Here is a 9,006-nt window from a genome sequence, read left to right as displayed (position 1 = left end):
CCCCTTAATCATATTGATTCAGCTCAGTTCTAGAAATCCTGGCATTTAATGCAAAGCACTCTAAAATCCCATAATTACCTAAAGAAGCAAAGTAGCCCTAAAGTAAATCTCCTACTTCTAGCCAAAAATCTCAGGAAGATTAGTCTTGATCCATCATCTCTGATTAGTCTTGTGATTTTTGGATTCTTGTCAATTAATGCTTCTCTAGGCTCTACTTGGGAGTTTGTAAGGGAATGGAATGGAATGGAATCATCATAAGGGAATGGAATGGAATGAAATGTATTTAAGTAAGGGAAATGAATGAAAAATAATGGAATGGAATGGAATCAAGTAACCTTGATTGGATATTTTAAAATAAAGGAATGGAAAGGAATGAAAATGAATGGAATGTAAATAATCTTGTTTAGGAGCAATATGGAGGGAATGGAATGGAATCATTTTATAACAATATTACTATTAGACCACTATTTTAAAATAAAGGGTTGAATATATAGGGGTATTTTGGGAGTTTTAGTCAAAAAATCATTAAATCTAATTCTATTTTCTCTCATTCCTCCCAATTTCGGGGGGAATGAAAATTTGAGGTTTTAAGGGAATAGAGAGGAATGAGTGTTTTCTGCTACCCATTCCATTCCCTCCTACTTAAACTCTCAAACAAGGGAATTAGCTTTCCATTCCCTCCATTAAAACTTCCAAACAAGGAAAGAGAAGAATATTCTAAAATTATTCTTTTTGTTCCTTTCGATTTCATTCCCCCCTCCCAAGCGAGGCCTAAAGCTCCATTATAAAAACACAAGCAACTAACCAAAAAACAACTAGCTACCCTCTCTGAAACTCTTGGTTTGTTTACTACTTTGCTCGTGGTTTAGCTTCCCTCAAGCTCACCACTCATCATCTTTAGCCCACACTCATCTAATCTTAAGTACTCTTTTCCCCCTTTCACACAATCACAGCCTATAAATGTCTCTCAACTAGTCATAAACAACCCACCACTCACCAAAAAAAAAAAAAAAGCTTCAATCTCAGTATTAATCCTACCCCACTCACTCAAAACAGCCCACATTCACTTCACTCATGCCTTACAAACACATACTCACCAAAATCTTAGTTTAATACTCGCTGCATTGAGCTGGGATCTCTCTCTCCCTTCATTCCATCCTATTTTTCCTCTTTTATTTGTAACTATGGAGCCTTTAATCCTTGTTTATTATTCTTATGATGAAGGCCATAATGTTTTGGATATTATGAAAGTTTTCCCTTATGTTGACTTAATAATAATAAGGAAAACATATGATTTTTACCATGTAAATACACTTATTAACCTAGAATTACCCTACCGCTGGAGATAATACCGTACCACTAGAAGACTGATTTGAACATGATACTGTAAATGGGCTAATAATATAACAAATTAACAACAGTAACGTGTTTATTGTGCTTTATTGTTGTCTTCTTATTAGGGTGCAGCCTCTATCTCTTGCTTGGGCGAACTTACACAACACCAAAAGCCTTTGGGCTTTATTTCAAGGGTCCATCGTTGAGTTTCGGCTTGGCTACCCCATATTCTATTTGGGAACATCAAAATTTTCCCCTCAACAAAACCTACACCCTTAAATATATCTTATATTTAATAGTTTAAAATGTTACGTCATTTTAAATTTGAAATTTTAAAAATTGGTAAAATTTAATCTGATCCAAAATAACTTCATAAAAGACAAAAAGACTCTAAACAAACCATGCCTTTTGAATTTGCACTAAGTTTTATGTGTCCTCAGTTTATAAATTGTGAGTCCTCCAACTTTTTTTCTTTTTTTTTTTAGGGTGGTGAGTCCTTCAATGTTGGTTTCATATTTTTTTACAACTTCAAGCAAAAAAAAAAAAAAACTCCCAATGTTTTAGGTATCCTAATAATATGCCAGCACTGTTTTACATTTAATTTTTTTTTTTAAAACATGTTTTAAGTATTTTTATTTCTAAAATTTTGCCTATTATTTTTCATTTATTAAACTTTTGGGCTTGGGTTCAAAAAAATAATACATGCACAAAAAAAAAAAAAAAAAAAAAAAAAAAAAAAAAAAAAAAAGACATTACACATTTGCCAACTATTGAAAACATCTACAATAGATGATTTGAATTTAAATTTATTTTTTATAAACGGGTTGTGAGTGGGTTTGCATTGCCATTGGAGTCTAATACAAATACACCATCATCAAAATTCAAGAAGAAGAGACTCTATTTACAAAAGCAAAAGACTTCTTTGTGGTAGATATCTATGAGTAGTTTTGGTTATTTTAAATTTTAAATAAAGAATGGTGAGAAATGTGATGATGATGGGGTGAAAAAGGAGGAAATTAGATAAAAGTGGATTAGTGGGAGGGAGGAGAGGAAAATGGAAGTTTTTATTTTATTTTATTTTATTTTTATAAATTATGAAAAGAAAAACGGAAGTTTTGTTTTTTGTAAGTGGGGTGGGAAGTTTTTTTTTTTTTGTTATTAGAAACAGGCGTGGGAAGTTTTTTTCCGTTTAGTGGAAGTTAAAAAGGAGATTTTTGTGTAGTTTTTTTTTTTTTTTTTTTTTTTTTTTGTGTTTTTGAATAACGGCAGTTTCTTTTTTTTTTTTCTTTTTTTTTTTTATGAGTATGGCCTATGTGCTTTTACAAAGAAACTGTGTGTTTGTTTTAATTTTTTTTTTTTTTTTTATAAATGGATAATGAAATTTAAAATTATCAGGAGAGTGGTACTTTTTTGTATTTAGTATTTTAGTAGGAGTTAAAGATATATTTTTTACCAAGTTTTGCCCCTACTTTACACCTAGGATGTAGGGATATTTGGAACAAAATAAAAATCTGATCCAAACAGGGGAAGCCTCTTAAATAATAGTATAGATTAACCATTACCCAAAAAATATAAAGAGTAAATAAGAAGAGCCTCTGAGCACGCGACTCAACCGGTGTTCAGAGGCCATATATTTTAATACATTAAAAAAATTGACACTTATCAAAACAAAATTTGACAAAACCGAATGGGTGTACGCATGTACTCAGAGTATCTTTTAACACATTAAAGAAAATTGACACTTATCCAAAAAAAAAAATGACAAACCGAATGGGTGATCAAACCTGGCCAAATCTATTTCAAATTTTTCAGTTTTTTCGGTTAAAATTTTAAAAAACCGAAATTGATCGGTTTGACTGATAATTATGACAAACCAAGCTCTCTCTCTCTCTCTCTCTCTCTCTCTCTCTCCTCTCTCTCTCTCTATTATATATATATTTATTTATTTATTTATTATTATTATTATGGTTAAAATACATATAGTAAATGTATGTTGCCTTAGTGCTTAATCATAGTGCTAATATATTATAATATATTATTATATTAGCNAAAGACTCTAAACAAACCATGCCTTTTGAATTTGCACTAAGTTTTATGTGTCCTCAGTTTATAAATTGTGAGTCCTCCAACTTTTTTTCTTTTTTTTTTTAGGGTGGTGAGTCCTTCAATGTTGGTTTCATATTTTTTTACAACTTCAAGCAAAAAAAAAAAAAAACTCCCAATGTTTTAGGTATCCTAATAATATGCCAGCACTGTTTTACATTTAATTTTTTTTTTTAAAACATGTTTTAAGTATTTTTATTTCTAAAATTTTGCCTATTATTTTTCATTTATTAAACTTTTGGGCTTGGGTTCAAAAAAATAATACATGCACAAAAAAAAAAAAAAAAAAAAAAAAAAAAAAAAAAAAAAAAAAAAAACCTAGCCTTTGAGCACGCGCTTACACGTGTACTCAGAGGCTCTTTTATTTTTTTGGGTAAGAGTTGATTTAGAGCATTTACTATAATTTGGTATTACTACATTTTTCAATCATAAAAAAACCTAAGGGGTGTGATGAAAAATTATTTCACCTGCTAGCACATAATATTCTTCACACCCCCTAGGTTTTTTTGTGATTGAAAAATGTAGTAATCCCAAATTATAATAAATGCTCTAAATTAACCCTTACCCAAAAAATAGAAGAGCCTCTGAGCACGTGCATGAGCCTGTGCTCAAAGACTAGTAGTATATTATAAGGGGCTTCTCTTGTTTGAACCGGATTTTTTTGTTCCAAAATACCCTACACCTTACGTTTAAGTAGGGCCAAAATTTGGTAAAAATGCTTCTTTTCACTCCCACGTAAAATACTATCTACTGAACAAAAACTACTTTTGAATAACTAACTTCCTTCATGTCCTTAACTTCCCACTACAAAACAAAAACTCCTCCCACGAATCACATATAATCTCATTACAGAATACAAACTTCCCAATAAACTGCCGTGAAAATTCAATCTTCTACAATCATGATAAGGTCTCCTTATTCTTTGTTAGATTTCTTTTCCTTTCTAATCATATTCAGCTTTTTTTTTCTTAAAGACTTTTTAATGGTCATCAACAGATTTTTTGGGACCATAGCTTTTCTTTTCCGCAGGTAGAGAAGTGCATAATATGCGAAGCAGTTAAAAATTGAAATAATTCTAGAAGTGATTTATATCTCCAGTATGGTCATTTCTGAATTCTGATGTGTGTTTACTATCACGTGCATGTCACGCTCGGCTCTTTACAGTTTGTTGTCTTTGTCTGAGAAATTGGAAACGAACCTAGAGGGCTCTTTTCAATTCCATTAAAAATGAATAATACCATTATCAAGTATTGGCCTTTGTGTAAGTGTTTGTGCGTGTGTGTCTATTTATCTATTGGTCAGTGCATTTTTAGTTGTAAAAATTAAATTTGAAAATTCATCATCAATTGGCTTCAATAGTGGCAAATTAAGCATGGTAATACTACATATATACATATGTTATTTTCTACTTATTGTGTTGGGAAAAAATTCTATATAACTGTGAATAAATTTACATGGAAATCTTTTTTCCTTGAAGAAAAAAATCATGGGACAAACTCTGAATAATTTCACTATATTAATAGAGATTAACAAACTTAGAGATACAACTTGAGACCATGTACATCTTTGGTGCGATGGTCACTTCATAAGTATAAATGCTTGTAGCGTGTGGAGGGCATGGGCTGAGGTTCGAGTCTTCAAAGCAGGAGCTTCACACACATATACACTTAGATTAGACTAGAATAGAATTTTCTATCTTGTAATAAAAAAAAGAGATACAACTTAAGAAAAAAAAATCTTTTTTCATTTCACACACTGCTCTCTTCTTTATTGTGTATCTCTCACATTTTCTCTTGCTCTCTATATTTTTCTCTCTCTTTACTTGCTCTCATCCACACTATGATTATAATATTACTATTATAAATATAATATATTATATTAATATAATAATATTATTATAATATAATATTATTATATAATAATATTATTATAATATAATATATTATAATAGTATATTATAAGGGACTTCTCCTGTTTAGACTGAATTTTTTTGTTCCAAAATACCTTTACACCCTATGTTTAAGTAAAGACAAAATTTGGTAAAAATATTTCTTTTAACTTTCACGTAAAACACTGTCTACTGAACAAAAACTACTTTTGAATAACTTCCTTCACGTCCTCAACTTCCCACTACAAAACAAAAACTCCTCTCACAAATCACACATAATTCCATTACTGAATACAAACTTCCCACTAAACTGCTGTGAAAATTCAATCTTCTACTATCACGATAAGGTCTCCCTTATTCTTTGTTAGATTTCTTTTCCTTTCAAATCATATTCAGCTTTTTTTTTTTTTCTTAAGAATTTTTAATGGTCATCAGCAGGTCTTTGGGACCGTAGCTTTTCTTTTCTGTAGGCAGAGAAGTGCATAATATGCGAAGCAGTTAAAAATTGAAATAATTCTAGAAGTGATTTATATCTCCATGATATGGTCATTTCTGAATTCTTATGTGTGTTTATTATCCATGTGCATGTCACGCCCTGCACTTTACAGTTTGTTGTCTTTGTTTGTGGGTCAAACAAAGCGTCAAGAAAGTAGAAGCTGGAAACGAAACTAGAGGCCCCTTTTCAATTCCATTAAAAAGAAATAATACCATTATCAAGTATTGGTCTTTGTGTAAGTGTTTGTGCGTGTGTGTTCTATTTATCTATAGGTCATAGTGCATTTTTTAGTTGTAAAAATTAAATTTGAAAATTCATCATCAATTGGCTTTAGTAGTGCAAATTAAGCATGGTAATACTGCATATATACATCTGTTATTTTCTACATGTTGTGTTGGGAAAAAAATTTATATAACTGTAAATAAATTTATGTGGAAACCTTTTCTTCTTGAAAGGAAAAACCATAGGACAAACTCCGAATAATTTCACCATATTAAATAGAGATGACAACACTTAGAGATACTATCCTCTGAGCATGGGCTCATGCGTGTGCTCAGAGGTCCTTCTATTTTTTGGGTAAAATTTAATAATTTGCATAAATTACAATTTGGGATTACTACATTTTCCAATTACAAAATACCTAGGGGTGTGGTGAAAAAAATATTTCATCCACAAATGCAAAATACTCATCACACCCCTAGGTATTTTTTGTAAGGTTGAATTTAATCAACCATTTTGTTGGTTTTATTCCGTGCCAATTTGTTTGTATTTCAACACTTAGAAACCCTGTATTTACACTACAAGAAATTTGGTCTTTAGCGACGACATATAGTCGTCACTAATGCTTTAAATATCATCGCTAATTATATTGGCGACGAAAAATGTCATCGCTAACTTTCGTTAAACGAAAGTGGTAACTAAAAAGTTTTTTAGTGACGATATAAATGTCATCGCAAATACAATACTATTAACGACTACAAAGTCATCGCTAATAGTGACAATTGTCGTCATAAATAACTCAAGAACCCAAGACGAAATGTCGTCACTACTAGCTCATTAGTAGTGATGAACTTTTTTGTCGTCGCTAGTAGATTATTATTAACGACGACATTTTTGTTGTTGCTAATATGTCATTACTAGCGACGGCACTTGCTGTTGTCACTGATAATGATATATAAGTGACTACAAACATGTCATTACTAAAAATTGGATATTAGCGATGATATTTTTTGTTGTCACTAATGATATGATAAAATATTAGCCATGACATTGTCGTCGCTAAAAATATTTTACATTTTTTTGGATTTTTCTATAAAATTTACATTTTGAATTTTACATGGGTACTTGATGGAAAATAATAAAACACAATCCGACACATCACAAGTTTTCAATCACAAATACACATATAAGCATAATAACTGCTCAATCAATAACTACTAATAAGGAAAAACAATACCCAAATTGAATATCATATAACATAATTTAAGTTCCAATCTATTCTCTTAAATACTAATCAAATAATAACATATTCCTCATGACGATATGTTGCCAAGCTAAAACTTGTTGCAATAAAATATATCTCCCCTCGACATCATCTATGAAACTATAACCCAAGGCATGCGACATTTTAACCTGAAACAAAGAATATAAACCAATGTAAAGGTCAACTAAAATAGATGAGAAAAATACTTACGAAATAGTTTTAACATTCAAGTAAAATTTTAACATTTATATTTTTCAAAAATACCATAGATGTGGATATAAGTTAGTAAACTTCTTGCTTTATAGATGCTTATAAGTTAATAAGTAGTGTATTATGTATTAATTATTATAAAAAAAGTAGCTAGTGTAGCATGAAATGAAAACAGTGGGACAAAATAACAAAACTTCTATCATCACTCATTTATAACAAGACTAACACAAAATCTAAACCTTTACTTATTTTATTATCTCCATACATATAACTCAAGCATAATTATACAACCATTAACATTTTCATCACTTGCACTTCACTAATTAAGTTGGAAGGCTCACACAAAATATTTTGGGAGTTATAAATTCATGGATAGCTGAATCAAGACGAATTGATAAACACAGAAAGAGAATTGAAAATCCAAACGAAACATAAATAAGTTTTTCTATGAAAAAAATTGTAAAATTGTCTTTTTCAAAACTTTTTTTTTTTTTTGATAAATTGTCTTTTCCAAACCTACATTGTAAACATGCTTGGTGAATTCAACGAATTATATAATCAGCATGACATGTTTTCATTCAATTTCAATTATCTATGTTGAATTCATTCACAATGAGAACTTAATTAGGTGTTATTTTTTTTAAGACAATGGTAGAAATAAGCTGTAGAGTACAAAATTCTATAGAAGATAGAAGACAAAGAAATGAGGTGTTTGTGTTTCCATGGTTACCTTGACAAAACAACTTTGCAACTACATAAAGAAACTATATAGCTGAGGACCAGAAATACAATCCAACTCCAAAAGTTAGGACTAACCATCACTGCAAATCAGATATTCAAATAATTATTTGATAAGTCAATCATTCAAAACAATTTTATAATATCATCCATTTTCAACTGAGCCCCATGAGCCCTATTTCAACTTCTTAAGTTTGGATGAGACATGATGTGGATACTTATTTTCTGAAGTGCACGAAGTATCAAGTTTACTACATGGTAAGACATACATGAAAGACAACTGTAAAATTTTAAGAATTCATACAAAGAGGGAAAATAATCATGAAGTTAAAAATAAAAATAAAAAATAAAAAAAAAAAGAAAAGAAAAAAGAAGAGAGAATGTAAATTAATTCACCCCATTATTATTTTTGTCTTATATATGTTTTAATATTTTTCTCCATGTGACATTTATTACTCAATACTCAAATAAGTAATAACAACACATAAGAGGAAAACATGTAGTTGTGATGATCTAAAATTCTAGAATGTAGCCTATCTAGCCAAGGTATTGATTAAAAAAAAAAAACTGTGTTGTTCATCTAAAAATAAAACAAACATATTTGTAGGAACATAAAATAGTTTTTATTTTATAACTTAGTTATTTCTTCTCAATCCAAAAAAAAAAAAAACTAATTTTTTCTTCTACTCCCCCTAAAACAGAAAAACAATAACCTATCTAGGAGAAACTTTCGTTTTACTAGTAACAAAAAGA

The sequence above is a fragment of the Quercus suber genome, unplaced genomic scaffold (assembly GCF_002906115.3).
Source record: "Quercus suber isolate HL8 unplaced genomic scaffold, Cork oak 2.0 scaffold_18, whole genome shotgun sequence".
In the NCBI taxonomy this organism is placed as follows: Eukaryota; Viridiplantae; Streptophyta; class Magnoliopsida; order Fagales; family Fagaceae; genus Quercus; species Quercus suber.
This window is presented reverse-complemented; position numbering follows the sequence as displayed.